This window comes from Electrona antarctica, assembly GCF_951216825.1.
Source record: "Electrona antarctica genome assembly, chromosome: 1".
Taxonomy (NCBI): domain Eukaryota; kingdom Metazoa; phylum Chordata; class Actinopteri; order Myctophiformes; family Myctophidae; genus Electrona; species Electrona antarctica.
Window position 1 is genome coordinate 27,450,207 of NC_136806.1, and position 14,731 is coordinate 27,464,937.

Here is a 14,731-nt window from a genome sequence, read left to right on the forward strand (position 1 = left end):
CAAGCTCGCAAGAAATTTGTTTTGAGCTTGTTGATCGGCTATTTTTGCCACTTTTAGTATGACAGCTCTTGTACATTTACAAAACAAAACATTTAAATATGGACATACAAGGTTTCCGCAGCTATGTTATGAAATATTGACAGGAGAAGCTATTAGGCAGCATCCCAGCTCGTGCAGGCAGATGCTGCTCGCAACTTACCTCAGAACCTAATGAGAACACTGCACACAGCAATCACACTGCATTGATGAAAAGGCAAAGTAAACGTTTTGCTTACATGTACTTCCTAATAATCCCTTCTGTCTCAACAGAGCAGGTGTGTGTGTGTGTGTGTGTGTGTGTGTGTGTGTGTGTGTGTGTGTGTGTGTGTGTGTGTGTGTGTGTGTGTGTGTGTGTGTGTGTGTGTGTGTGTGCGTGCGTGCGTGCGTGCGTGCGTGCGTGCGTGCGTGCGTGCGTGCGTGCGTGCGTGCGTGCGTGCGTGCGTGCGTGCGTGCGTGCGTGCGTGCGTACATACTTGTGATGGCCAAGTATAAACAAAAGTATAGCGAAATTAGAAATTTGTGCATGTGTCTTCTTGCTTTTTGTGTGCTTGGCTGCTTGCATGTGAGGTTGAAAGATGCAGTGGCAGAATTAGTCCGGGAGATTAAATGCAACCTGGGCCCGGAAAAAGCAGAAAACACTATTATGTGTGATGCCGACCCCAGATAGTGGCAGAACATAAGAGCTGGATATATGGTGCTAGGGTTCAGCTCAGTGAAACGACACGGCAGCGGCAAAGCAAAGGCAACAGCGATTCACCAATATGTCGGATGCAGCGCTTTAGATGGCTCAGAGATGCAGTCTCTCTGCCTTCCCGGTGGAGCTGAATCTCCACTCCTTCTCAGAGCAAAAGGGTTCCGCTTGACTACTTGTTCATTCTGGATACGAGGCAAGGTGCCAGAGGTGATGGGAAGAAGTCAGATACAGTCTGCTTAGGCCCCATCCATCCCCACCACCTCTCGCTGTTGTCAGTGGTGGAAGAAGTACTCTGATTTTAAAACGGTGCCTATAGCCGCTTTTATAAGCCGCTTTGTGTGTTTGTCTATGTCTGTCCACATTTGCCTCTGAGAATTATACAGTATCAAGAGGAAAAAAAAGGTCAAGCAGACTCTACTTGCGTACAGCACTGAGTAAATGCACTTAGTTACTTTCCGCCAATGCTTGCTGCAGTCACTATAGTATATCCTCATTTAAACTGTCAGTCCTATTCTATATCTTGCCATGGCATTAACCCAACCACATACAGAGTGCAAATAGATATGACAGAACCTCTACGTGTTGGAGATATGGTGCAGTTTCATTCTGCTCAAGCTAGCGACCAAGGCTCACACAGCTGACCTTTTACAAAATCAATTTCACTGGGGGGACCATCAACTATCTTGAGGGAGGAGCTCGAGCATTAGGGCTGGATAGTATAGCTTTCACATACAAAGCAGTAAAGCACGCTGCAGGAAAGACCTAGTCAGTTGGGTGTGTAAACCAAAGTACCAGAATTTGGTGGAAGTACTGCAAGGAAATGACGTTAAGGCTTTACAAAACTGTTTATATTCTACGTGAATGAGCAAGTCTTGTGATTGGTCGAAAAAGGGTTGTTTCAGGAGGATGTGCAAATGACAGAAGTCCCGCCCCTATAGACACTCTCACACATTAGGTCGTGACCAGGCTTTTCTCCTCTGAGATGAGAAAAGGCTGGGAACAAGCTATATACAAAGTGAATGTGACGCGATTAGTCACTCTCGTGTATGGTAAGCCTATTGGAGCCGCATGTTGGAGGGAGAGAGAGAGAGAGAGAGAGAGAGAGAGAGAGGGGGGGAGAGAGAGAGAAAAAGAGAGAGTGGCTGTGACAGGAACAGAGTGCCCCTGTCCCTCTGGTGTCAGCCTCCAGTGAAGCGAAAGGCGCTCGTTCGCCCGCTCCGCTCACTCGCCCGATCTGCCCACTCTGCTCGTGCCTGACGGCCGACCTACACGGAGTGACAGGGTTTTTTCAACAACATGCAGCATGGCTATCCACCCTGCTCCACCCACCACACCTCTATCCCCTATCCACCCTGCTCCACCCACCACACCTCTATCCCCTATCCACCCTGCTCCACCCACCACACCTCTATCCACCCTGCTCCACCCACCACACCTCTATCCACCCTGCTCCACCCACCACACCTCTATCCACCCTGCTCCACCCACCGCACCTCTATCCACCCTGCTCCACCCACCACACCTCTATCCACCCTGCTCCACCCACCACACCTCTATCCACCCTGCTCCACCCACCACACCTCTTTCCACCCTGCTCCACCCACCGCACCTCTATCCACCCTGCTCCACCCACCACACCTCTATCCACCCTGCTCCACCCACCACACCTCTATCCACCCTGCTCCACCCACCACACCTCTATCCACCCTGCTCCACCCACCGCACCTCTATCCACCCTGCTCCACCCACCACACCTCTATCCACCCTGCTCCACCCACCACACCTCTATCCACCCTGCTCCACCCACCGCACCTCTATCCACCCTGCTCCACCCACCGCACCTCTATCCACCCTGCTCCACCCACCACACCTCTATCCACCCTGCTCCACCCACCACACCTCTATCCACCCTTCTCCACCCACCACACCTCTATCCCCTATCCACCCTGCTCCACCCACCACACCTCTATCCCCTATCCACCCTGCTCCACCCTGCTCCACCCACCGCACCTCTATCCCCTCTAGAGCATGCAGTCTACAGCACTGGTTCTAAAAGTAGGGTCCTGGGATTTGGATTTGCGGGCTTACTTATTGTGCCGTTATTTGTGAAGAGACCTAAAAGAGGCCTTTTTTAGACGGGCCATTTCTTTCTTAATTCTTGAATTTTTGTTTACATTACATTCTAGACACATTGTAACAGGAGATAAACGTAGCCTACGTATTTTGGCGGCGTCGCTTCACGACAAATCACGCAGGCTACGTTTTTTGGCGGGGAAACGGTTAGATATAAGGTATGACAAATGTACGTAACTGTAAAGAAAGAATGATTTTCAGCTCTTCCATATACAGATGGTATGGCAGAAGCCTTTGAACATCTGTACAGAACGCGCATCTGCTGTTCTTTTGTGAATCCTCGCTTGACTGCACCTGTATGTAGCCAGGAGGACACTGGAGGGAGAATGCAAACAGTTCACCTGTGACCTGGCGTAGTGTGACAGTGCCGGCACCGTTTTGGCATTGCATTAATTACCCAACGTGGGCGACTCACTGCCACACAGCACCTCATTAACCACACCCCCAGGTTGAGTGGGTGGGTGCCTGCCTGAATGGTTGGTCTCTGTAGCAGCTCTGAGAGAGATGGATGGCCTCTCCCTCCCCCCTCTCTCCCTCTCTCTCTCTCAACCCCCCCCCCCCCCCCCTTATGTCTCCGCCTCGCTCCCTCCTACCTCCTTTCTGCTGGTGTGTTTTAATCAAGCCGCAGTGAGGCTCTCCAACGTTGAGGCGCTCGGCCCTAGTGGTAAGAGCGGGGACTGCAGGCGGACCCGTGTAGTTATGACAAGGAAACCCTGTGCAGCTGGGGTTTAACATTGAGCGCTCGTTTGCACTTCCGCATTTTGCGGAAGTAGACCATTCTTCCGGGTGCTTCAAAACGCCACTGAGCAACTTCCACTGTCGCTCCGATTCAGTCTCTATCCTTTTAATACTCTATGGTTTTAGTTGGGTGTGCTGCTGAAACTACCAAGTAGCTGCTCCGTTAGTGTGTGTGTAATTTTCTGGCCTGCCATGGCGTCACGCAACTTGCTGGCTGCTTGTGCTTGCGTGGACGGTATACAGTCAGCCGAGCAGCGCTCCCAACTACCTGCAGGGTTACACAAATCAATGTATCTATCTGCAATGGTCACCTGTTTTCATTTTGCTTAACCCCTTTAGAATTCTACAACATATCTCAACATTTTCAATATTTAAAAAGAAAATATGTTCAAAAATAGCAGATGCACAGTGCCACAATGTGAGCTTGTATATCTGCTATTTTTTGAGAACCACTGTTTTAACCATAACCATTAACCACCATTAACCATAATGTACTTTTTTCTGTCTACACCAAATCTCTTTGCCAAACATAGCTCACAACATATCAGAATATGGATGCTGGGGATCAAGTGGTTAATCTTTGCCATGGATAACGCCAATTTATTTATTTAACGCCTTGGACAATTTTGAAGTTAACCGCCAAAGACCTTTCACTTTGACGTTTAACAACAACTTCTGCATATTGTGTGTCCAAAACTTTTACTTTTCAGGAAATGGGAACAGAACCTCTTTCAAATGGACCCAATGTAGCTAAGCAATGTTACACGAGAGGGTGCGCTTCGCCATCATTATTGTCACGACAGTGATGCAGTCGGGAACGAGGCGCTTGTTGAGTTTCCAATGACGGTAAAACACACCCTTGAGTGTAATATTTTGATATACAAGCGTTATCATCAAAATAATACATCATCATCATTATCCTGGAAATACACAGGCTCTGGTAGAGACAATACTGTAAATAGTCTCCGTTTGCCATTGACATCGCTGTGGCAACTTTTACTCGAAATAAATCAACAAAACTTCACTGGTTATAGCTCAATCTCACTGTAATTAAGACAATTCCTGGAAATATCAGATTTAGCTACTAAGTTTGCAAGATCTTGCTTTCTAGGCACAAAAAAGAATAAAAAATAACTGCCAGCCTACGCAAGATGTTATCCTATTAAAACCTTGAAAGTGTGAGAACTACTTATTTGGAAGGCATCTGTAGAATTTGGTCTGTCTACTCTGTGGTTTGGAGAGATGGTCTAGGAACTGTCTGATGTGGTTTAATATTCCAGGAGCTGAACCTACGGTTAAATGCTCCCATTGATTGAATCAGTTTAATCAGTTTAATGTACCTTGGACATGGGCTAGCTGGAAGCCTAACCAGGCTTATAGAGTCAGGCTCACATTCAGACATGCATGACTTAATACTAGAGGTGCGACAGTTCATCCAACTAATCGATTACTGAAAATAATCCATAATCAAATGTAATAATAAAATAGCAGCTAAATAAAATCTATACTTTGACAAATAGCAGCAGATAGGTACATAATATAAGGTGCAGCAATAGAACAGTAACTAACGTTTCACATAATTGTAGTGGAGCAAAAGTACAGTATTTGCCTCTGAGATGTAATGGAGTAGAAGTCAAAGTATAGAAAATTGTAAATACTCAAGTAAGTAAACATACCTAAAATTAGTACTTAACCCATTTTGGGCGGGAACCCCTTTTGGTGTTTTAAGCATTTATGTTATACTTTAGCTATTGAAAAATAGCAGACCTACAAGCTTGTAGGTCTGCTATTTTTGAAAAATCGTGAGAATTTGGTGCAAATCTTTGAATATATATTCTTTCAGAGCAAACGTTTTTAACTAAAATCTTTGCTTCTGGGGGGTACCTGGAACAACATATTTTCAGATGGAGGTTGGCGGCCAATTACATATAATCTTGGGGGTCCTTGACATGGAAATGTTTTAGAACCACTGACATGGAAACATAGGGGTTTCAGAAAACTGTCAGGATTTAGAAGACATTTGTAGAATGTCTAAATTGTCTAAATTGTTAGCCTACAGTACATTGAGTACATGTACAGTACATGTACATTGAGTACATGTACTACACCACTGACCTGGGCCTTTGTGCACCGTCTCACGTGCACGTGAGACATTAGGAGCATATCGTCACTGTTACGCAGGAAACTTGTACCTCCATTTTTAAACGTATCTTTTTCTTTTCATCAATGAATGAGTTGAATGATTTTCGTGAAAGTGGGTCCGTCTGTAGGCTTTATAAATATTTAACCAATGAAAAGAATGAACAAGAGCTTGTTGAGTAAATAATAATTACATTGGATCCATATGGAACCGTTTTTTTTTAGCGGTTTTGGACATGGTTTCCATCCGACATGACAGTGACTAATATAGTCTCATGTGCAGGTGTGGCATTTGGCATACAGCCATTACATACAGTATGAGTATATCAGGCTAAATCATGAAGCATGATGATGGAAGATAGATGTTGTATTATATTATGTGCTCCACTGAGTTGCAACTGAGTCACTCAACGACTCCCCCGCTCAATGTAATGAATCAGGCTGCAACTGTGCCGTTTTCTCCTCCTTTTAATGGGCTCAGATCAATGGCAAAGCTCTGTATAATTGTCCGCCACAGTGCTAAGGCGGGTATGGAGGGGTATTTTATGAGAACCATCCAGCATACAGTATTATGAAGATAATGCACAGGTAATGCTCTGGTGTGCGTGTGTCTCATGTATAGACACCATAGTCCCTGCAGGGCTATTTAAATGATCGATAGATCAATGGTATTGTGTTGAAGCTGGTGCACTTCACCAAGCCTGGAGAAAGCAGGACACAGAATAAAACCAACACGCCTTTTAATTCCTCCCCACACATTTGTGTGCATCCTACTGACTGCATGTGCCAGTGAGGAGCCCCCACCGGGAGGGCGTAGAGCCTTCGTCCTACTCCTCCCACCCCAACACTCCCTGCTGACATGCAGGTGCCGTGTGCAGTGACAAATGTCACCCTCCCTGCCTGAAACGAAGCAGGGACCCCCACTACTTAAGAAGTATAGCACAGGTTTTTCTTTTAAGTGGGCTGTTAAGTGTTTCTGCAGCTTTGATGGCTTCATCGATTCCTTGGACGTCACTGCCATCATTCTAGTGCAAATCAAATGTTTTATTTTGTTTGTTTACATTATTGTATTTGATTATTATTATTATTATTATTATGTTAAAAGGACCACTTCAGCCATTTTCAATCTTCATATAATCTGTCCTCACTAAAGCTCATTATAATATGGTATGCGCTAAGTGATTTAGTTTACCTCAGAGGAGGGCATGTGGACAGACAGTTAAGTTCCGGGACACCCTATAAGGGGTCTCGGAGCGGACACCTTGTTGAAGATCCCCGCTGTATGTGAACCATATCACCCTATAAGGGGTCTCGGAGCGGACACCTTGTTGAAGATCCCCGCTGTATGTGAACCATATCACAAACTCAAAACTGATACCTGTGTCTTTTGCACCTCCACACCCCCCAAATACCAGCGTGTGTGCCTCAAAGAATATATAGGATAAAGCAGGTCTTCAACAGGGGGTCCCGGACCCCCAAGGGGTCCTCAAGAGTTACTACACTGGGTCCTCCAAATCTTTGTGTGATAGGAAAATAGCCGATCTACAAGCTCACGATCTGTGAGCTTGTAGATCAGCTATTTTTGGCCAAGAGGTAGCAGAAAAAGAGCCTAAGGTAGCCTACTTTACTGAGGCTGAGGGTTTTACATAAACGCAACATACACTGATGATAGTGCTGTCAAACAAGTCTATTGAGCTATCTATGAAAAAGTTGTATTAAATAAAATGAATAGGCTATTTCATAAAACATGTAGTGGGGGCTTCATCTCTGTCTCAGAGAAAAACGTTGAAGACCTCTGGGATAAAAGATAAAATAATGCATTAGTGAGCATGTAGCCTCGGAGGCCGCAGGCGTTTAGTGAGCATGTGCATCTCTGACGCACAGATAATTAATTCAAGATAGTTTTTTTTTTCTTCCTTTGTCTAGTCTCGTGACATCATGCTGCATCATATTGTCACTGTTGGGCAGAAATCTTGCATGTCCAAAACAGTTGCTTACAAAATATACAAAAAAGTTTTAAAAAGAAAAACAAAAAAAGTGCTTCTTAATAACTTTCATTGGTTGAATATGAATAAAACTCATAGACAGCCGTAACGACATTCACAATAATATTTTGAAAACCAAGTTTAACAATTAAGGTTTCAGCCCTACACACAGCCACAGTATTCTCCATTGACTTCAGAATTATTATCTGATCCCATTCTCCCTTGCTGATAGCAGACACTGAATTATCTCTGTTCATAATTACTGCTCATGCTGAGATAAATTGGTGGAAGGGGTCGCAGTGATGAATCAAACATCTCGGCTGGTATTTGATTCGTTAACCCCGCGGGGGATATTCAGTTTCAGCTTCACCTAGCTGACGGCTGCTCATAATGGTTATGATGAGCGACACACAGCCCAGGGCCGGCACGCAAACCGGTGACCTTCTTATTACGTGTGGCTTCCTGGGGATCTGCAACTAAATGTAGTTAATATAGCATATCATCAGTTTAATCCTATATACCCTAGCAGATCTACAAGTTCACAATGCGTCGCATCTGCTATTTTCCAGAGATCTTCTTGGAAGAATCTGGAATATTTTTAAAACATTGTAACAATACAAATCTTGTATGAGGGCTCCTGGCACAAAATATTTTCAGATGTAACTTGTGGGTCTATGGAAATGTTTGAGAACCATGTACTAAACTACAGCCACACCAGTGTTTAATTTCACTCTGACGTGTTTGTGTTCTATCTGCAGTGTGTGCATGCGTTATGGAACTGTTTGAGAACCATGTACTAAACTACAGCCACACCAGTGTTTAATTTCACTCTGACGTGTTTGTGTTCTATCTGCAGTGTGTGCATGCGTTATGGAACGGTTTGAGAACCATGTACTAAACTACAGCCACACCAGTGTTTAATTTCACTCTGACGTGTTTGTGTTCTATCTGCAGTGTGTGCATGCGTGCGTGTCATTTTAAAAGGAATCTAATTGTAAAATGGCGGTGTTGTGACAGGTTGCGGTAAGATTTGAAGGAAGGAAGGAAGGATTTCAGCTGAACGAGACACAAGCTTCAGCGCTGGGCTCACGCTGCTGAAAGGGAGGACTGCGTTTTTAGGTGGTAACCGGGCTCATAACAGAATTTATCAGACCATAATAAAATCAAACATGACAGTTGGTGCTTGTGGCGGCACTACAACCCAACACTACTAGAGAGATAATTAACAGCTGCTTTTTGTGATACTGTAAAGAACATTTAATTGCCCTCGCAGCGACAGACATGAAGACAGATTCTCATTCTACAGGTCCAAGAAGGCTCTGCTTGATTGTAGGTGATACACTTGGTTGTTCAGGAGGAATCCGTTTTAGGATCAGTGGTGAAAAGTAACTCAGTACATTTAGGCAAGTATTGTAATTAAGTACAGTTTACTACTAGTTACTTTGCAGATTCAAATTATTATTACACAACAACATAACTAACTTAACTAAGCGCTATTTCATCTATTGTGACCTTGTAGATCGGCTATTTTTCGAAAGTTTGACACATTTAGCCAACTATTGAAAATCCTTGTGAAATTTCTGTTTTTCTCAAGTAAAAAAAATAAATAATAGAGGACTTTCCCTTGTAACCGTGTTTCTACATATTGGTATTGCCGCTTTTACTTACTTTTTTACTTTTATCGAATTTCTTAAAAAAAAGAAAAGAAAAAAAGAAATCCGAGTATCTTCCACCCCTGACAGGTACTGTAGAAGAGAGCTGCTGTTGGAGAGCTATTGGAGGGATAAGCATGGCTTCACAGGATGAATCCATATAGGATCCAGAGAGCTTAGAAATGGACTGATGTTGGACACATGAGCCTGGTTCACATACCACAGGATTTACAGCCCTGCTACAGCTGGCTGTAGGACGCTTACATTTAAGTCTACATTTATACTTCAGATCACTGTGATACGTCACGCAAGATTTGTGTTGTTAAAGGTAGAATGGTATTAAATGCTATGTTATTTGGTTAAAACAAAATGTTTTTACACAAAGGTTTTTTGTTAAAAGGTTAAAATACTATTTTCTGAAAGTAATCATTGCTAGAGTGTTTGATCAGTAACAGGGTCTACCTGTCTCTCCAGCTCTTTAAAGTGTAATAAAGGTGACATTTCACTTCAGCCAATCAGGAGAGTAGGCCTACTTATTTACATTTATCCGCTTAATTTTCAGTGTTCCAGTTCCAATTCTGTCTGCTCATTTGTTTGTGTCATCGCCTCCAATTTCCCTTGTTGGGTGCACCCTATCCTGATTTGATACAGTTGGTATCCCGACTTGAAAATGAAATTTAAAGAGCTGGAGAGAACATGGCAACTCCTAGCCTGTTACTGAACAAACACTCTACCAACGAGTAGCTATACACTTATTTTAACCAACGTAATTCACTTACCCTACCGTTAATGTTCTCCTTTTTCTTTTTGAAAATAATGACGTCCTGGATCCCCTCAAGCACCCCTGGGGGTCCCCGGACCACACATTGAGAACCACAGGCTTAGTGGGTAGAGGCCATCTGGTAATCAGAAGAGTGCAACATCTCTACAGATCTGGTTTTTAACTCATTAAGACCTGATGCATACTATGCTGCCACCAAAACGTGGCAGCCCAACAGAAGACACAAAGGAGCTCGACTCCCTATACCCAAATTCAAAACTAACCTAAATAATTCCTTTCCTGAAAATACAAGCGGCCTGCCCTACGTAATCTGTAAATAAGTTCCTTAATGATTCTACTTATTCCATTATGTTTTGTAGTTGTAGTATATTATTTTGGATGGTAACGCCATGTATTATGTAATATGTATTACTGATTAATTGAGTAATACATAAGTAAGTCAGAGACGCTATTGTCGGTAGCAGCCAGAGAATGGGTGTCTATCCCCGTTTCGCAGTGCGCTAGACCCCTGGGAGATGGATTGCTGAGGTGGAGCGCAGCACCTACCATCAGCTCCCAGTACTTTCCACACCAAAGCTGTGCTACTCTGCTATTCGTTGAGTTGGCGTTGACTGGGATCGAACCCATCACCTTGTGGTCAAGAGGCGAGTGCTCTACCGACTGAGCTACCCGGACACAAATACAGGTAGTACATATAGCCTATAGCCTATAGCTGCCGTGTTAAGTGGTCAGATGGGTGGGCCGCGAATGCTTTCAAGATTTTCAAGTGGGCCCTGGGCCTGATCCAGGAAAGGTTGAGAAGCACCACAACATACACATCAAGAAGCAGACGGGCCATACACATTCTGCTCTCTTCCACTTCATTCACTCTCATCATGGGAGTTTTTCGCGGCGACAATGAATGGGGCTCCACATGGACTGGTGCTCTCGTCACTCATGCTGTCAGCAGCCAGGTGCTGCACACAGATATGTTTCTTATCATAAAGCTGCCTCCCCGAGGCACGTCACACCGTGGCGCACATCATCAGCAGAACCACACACACGCACGCACACGCACGCACACGCACGCACACACACACACACACACAGTAAACACAGACATCCCCGAAGGAGAATCTATTTGCTTATTTATAAGAGAATCATCTCTTGCAGAAGTATGTGACAGCTCAGACAACTAAATAAGCATATTTTCAAGGCACGATGTATTTAAAAAAATAAAGAAAAAATGATTTATTCTAAGATTTGTCTTTAAGATTGTACAATAATGAATAGCCCTGCCATCCACAGTCACAGAGAATTCAAGTTAAAAAAGTGTATTAAGACCTGTGGCCAAGAATTGCATTACTGAAGCTGTAGCTCAGCATTTTAAGACCTGGGGCCGATTTTATGAATGCCTTCTAAATCAATAGTTCTTTCACGATTTTAAAACGTTCAAAAATATCAGATCTGCTATTTTTTAATAGCCAGGCGTTACACCTCTCTCTCGCCAGGCGGCCATAATATGAGGCAGCATATCTCAGAGCCCCTTTTTACTCCACTACAATTGTTTGAAAGCTTGTTATACATACGTTATAGACTTTAACATACATGAACCACTTAAGCCCTATATTTTATACTTTGGCTATTCGAAAATAGCAGATAGATATGCTATGTTTGGAAAATGAAAGCTGGACAAATTGCGTTCTGTAAGTAAGTATAATTTTATTCCAATACCTTTAATTGGCTTTGAAAGTTTACTCAAGTTGCATTTTGAATACAGGCCATTGCTTACTTTTACTACTTACCAGTAAGTAAAAGAAAAAAATTATAAATAATGGGAGTACTTCTTCCCCCAATAAGTATGAGGGAGGGATAGAGAGCGGTGGCCAGGAGCTAGCAGGCCACATTTATGATTTGAAAGATGAACGCATAATGTACTTAATTAAGAAATAGCAAGAGACACGAGCCAGACTGCTGGGAAAGCTTATTTCATGCTCCAATAGGCTTTTACACTACATCACACATGTACAACAGCAGCACGCACGCACGTGCATGCACACACACACACACACACGTGCACACACACACACACACACACACACACACACACACACACACACACACACACACACACACACACACACACACACACACACACACACACACACACACACACACACACACACACACACACACACACACACACGTTTAATGTCAACCCACCTTAGTTTATTGCGTTCGTTCAAATGAAGGTTTGGGCTGCATGGCATCAGCTATAGCAGTCTCTCCACTTGATATTTTAAAGATGACGTGCAACTTTAAGATGTGAGGTCTGAAATGAACAAGGTGAAGGTTTTAATAGCATTTTAGTTACAAGAGGATGACCTCAAAGTGCCTCATCGGTCAGAGAGGATTAGGGTAACATTTAACGTTGTCCATTTCATTCATTCACAGTTACCTACAGTACCTGCTGCTATGCTCATTCACCTTACGTCTAACCTCATGTACATACTGGTATACATACCAGTAAAGTAACCAAGTACATTTTATATATATAGTACTGTAGCCTACTTAAGTACAATTTTGAGGTATTTTTTTACTTTACTGGATTATTTCCAATTTTCAGTTTTCTACTACATCTCACAGACAGTGTTGCATTTTTTTTACTCCACTACACTACATTTGAAGACTTTCTTCATAATAAGTAAGTATTTTATTTTGGTACTTTTACCCCAAGTACAATACATTTTGAATACAGGACTTAACATAGTATTTCTACATTGTGGTATTGATATAATTAACATTCTTCAATCGCTGAGTAATGTACTAAAGTTTATTTCCAATACTGGAAAAACAAAAGCAAAACAAACCCATGTGTGTTCCTGTCCTTCTGCCCTAAAGGTTTGTGTCTGATGTAGGATCTGCCTGCTCAGAAGCATTGATCAGCTAGCAGGCAGAACTCTGGATGTGTCCTCCCTGAGGGGACGTGCTGCTGACCCCACGGGTCAACTGACCTGACAGCAGCCACGCTGACGCATCAAAGGCTGACCCACAGCCAACTTGATCAAAACCAACACTGATCCCAGGTCTGCTATAGCCACTGTGATCCTGAGAATCCCTTTGGCTGTTTCTCTCTCTCTCTCTCACTCTCTCTCTCTCCTCCCCTGCCTCAATTCACACATCCTTCCACACTGTCAAAATGCCAGGCAACTTTTATATGGAGGCTATTCTATTGGTGTTTCTCAACAGTATTTGAAATTTCAAATGAATTCATCAGTTTATTTTATGTCACTGCCGTTTGTGGAGTGAATGGTTGTCTCCATTCAGAAGCAGACATTCTGTGTTTTTGGCGTTCAGATAGGCTGACTTTGGCTGCTGACACTCACTGCTAGTGATGTTAAAAGCTTTTGAGGTCGGTCAGCAACTACTGACAAGACATTCAAGCACAGCGACGGTTGATCGGTTTGATCGATCGTGTCAATGAAAGGTGCATGCAAGTGCTATGATCCAAATCACTCCTCCACTCGTCTTGTTCCTCTGATCTCCTATCTCTCCTGCTCTGTGATGCTGAGCTTCACTGCAGCTGCTCTCTCATCCCTGCCTGACCCCCCCTGACCTGTTAGCCCATGTGATTCCCAACCGTTTTAGCTCAGGAGTCAGGACCCAAAAGAGAAACGAAATGTTTCCCTGCGACCCAAACTAGTGAAAATGTTGAAGCCAATACTTTTGTACTTTTACTCAAGTAAATGTTGAATAACGGAGAGAAACCGACGCGCCGAAAAAGAAGAAGGAATGCAGCACAAGAACAAACATCAGAGCACTCAATTCCCTGCAGCGGTTGTGGCAGAGCAGGCCTCAACAGTGCCAACATCCACCTCCCTAGATCTTCGTTCGCGAAGCAAAGCCATGATGATGATTGATACTTTTACTAAAGTAAAGCATGTGAGTACTTTTTACACCACTGTACGTGACCCAACGATGGGTCCTGACCCACTGTTTGCGAAACAGTGTGTTAGACACAAAAGGCCCTGCGGGATGTTCATTTACGCCGTTCAATCTCTGCTGTGGCAGAGAGAGGGAGAGAGAGGTGTAATGCTATAGACACAGTACTGTGATCGTTGCTTTTTGTCTTCCAGCTCAGCTCAGTGTTAAGTATTACAGCATGGAGCTTCATATGTGTTACATATTACAGTAAGGGGCGGTAATGGTCGCCCGGCAGCGCTGTGGAAGTACGATGAGAAACGCACAAGAAGGACTTGCTTCAGGATGAGCCGTCTGATACCTAACCGCGTCAATAATGAGGCGGAATGAATGTGTTTACATGCCTGTGTATTGTGTAAGGTGTTTTCACACAGGGAATACATGGGTTTACAACTTTACATGCATGTGTAAGGTGTTTTCACACAGGGAATAAATGGGTTTACATGCATGTGTAAGGTGTTTTCACACAGGGAATAAATGGGTTTACATGCATGTGTAAGGTGTTTTCACACGGGGAGTCATAGTATGCCTGTTTAGACGCTTGGATTGCGCTTCTCATGTGAATAGACCATTGTCTCCCAAACCATAGTCTACTCTAAGGCCTCACTCA

At 43.7% G+C, this 14,731-nt stretch overlaps 1 protein-coding gene across 1 annotated transcript in view; it reads right to left on the minus strand.

Annotated features, from left to right (window-relative positions):
- Window positions 1–12,399, minus strand: part of frmpd3 (FERM and PDZ domain containing 3) — a 103,731-nt gene extending 91,332 nt beyond the window's left edge. The window contains exon 1 of the mRNA XM_079502277.1: window positions 12,364–12,399. The gene's annotated coding sequence lies outside the window, so the exon portion shown is untranslated. The remainder of the gene's footprint in view (window positions 1–12,363) is intronic.
- Between the last annotated feature and the right edge of the window lie 2,332 nt (window positions 12,400–14,731).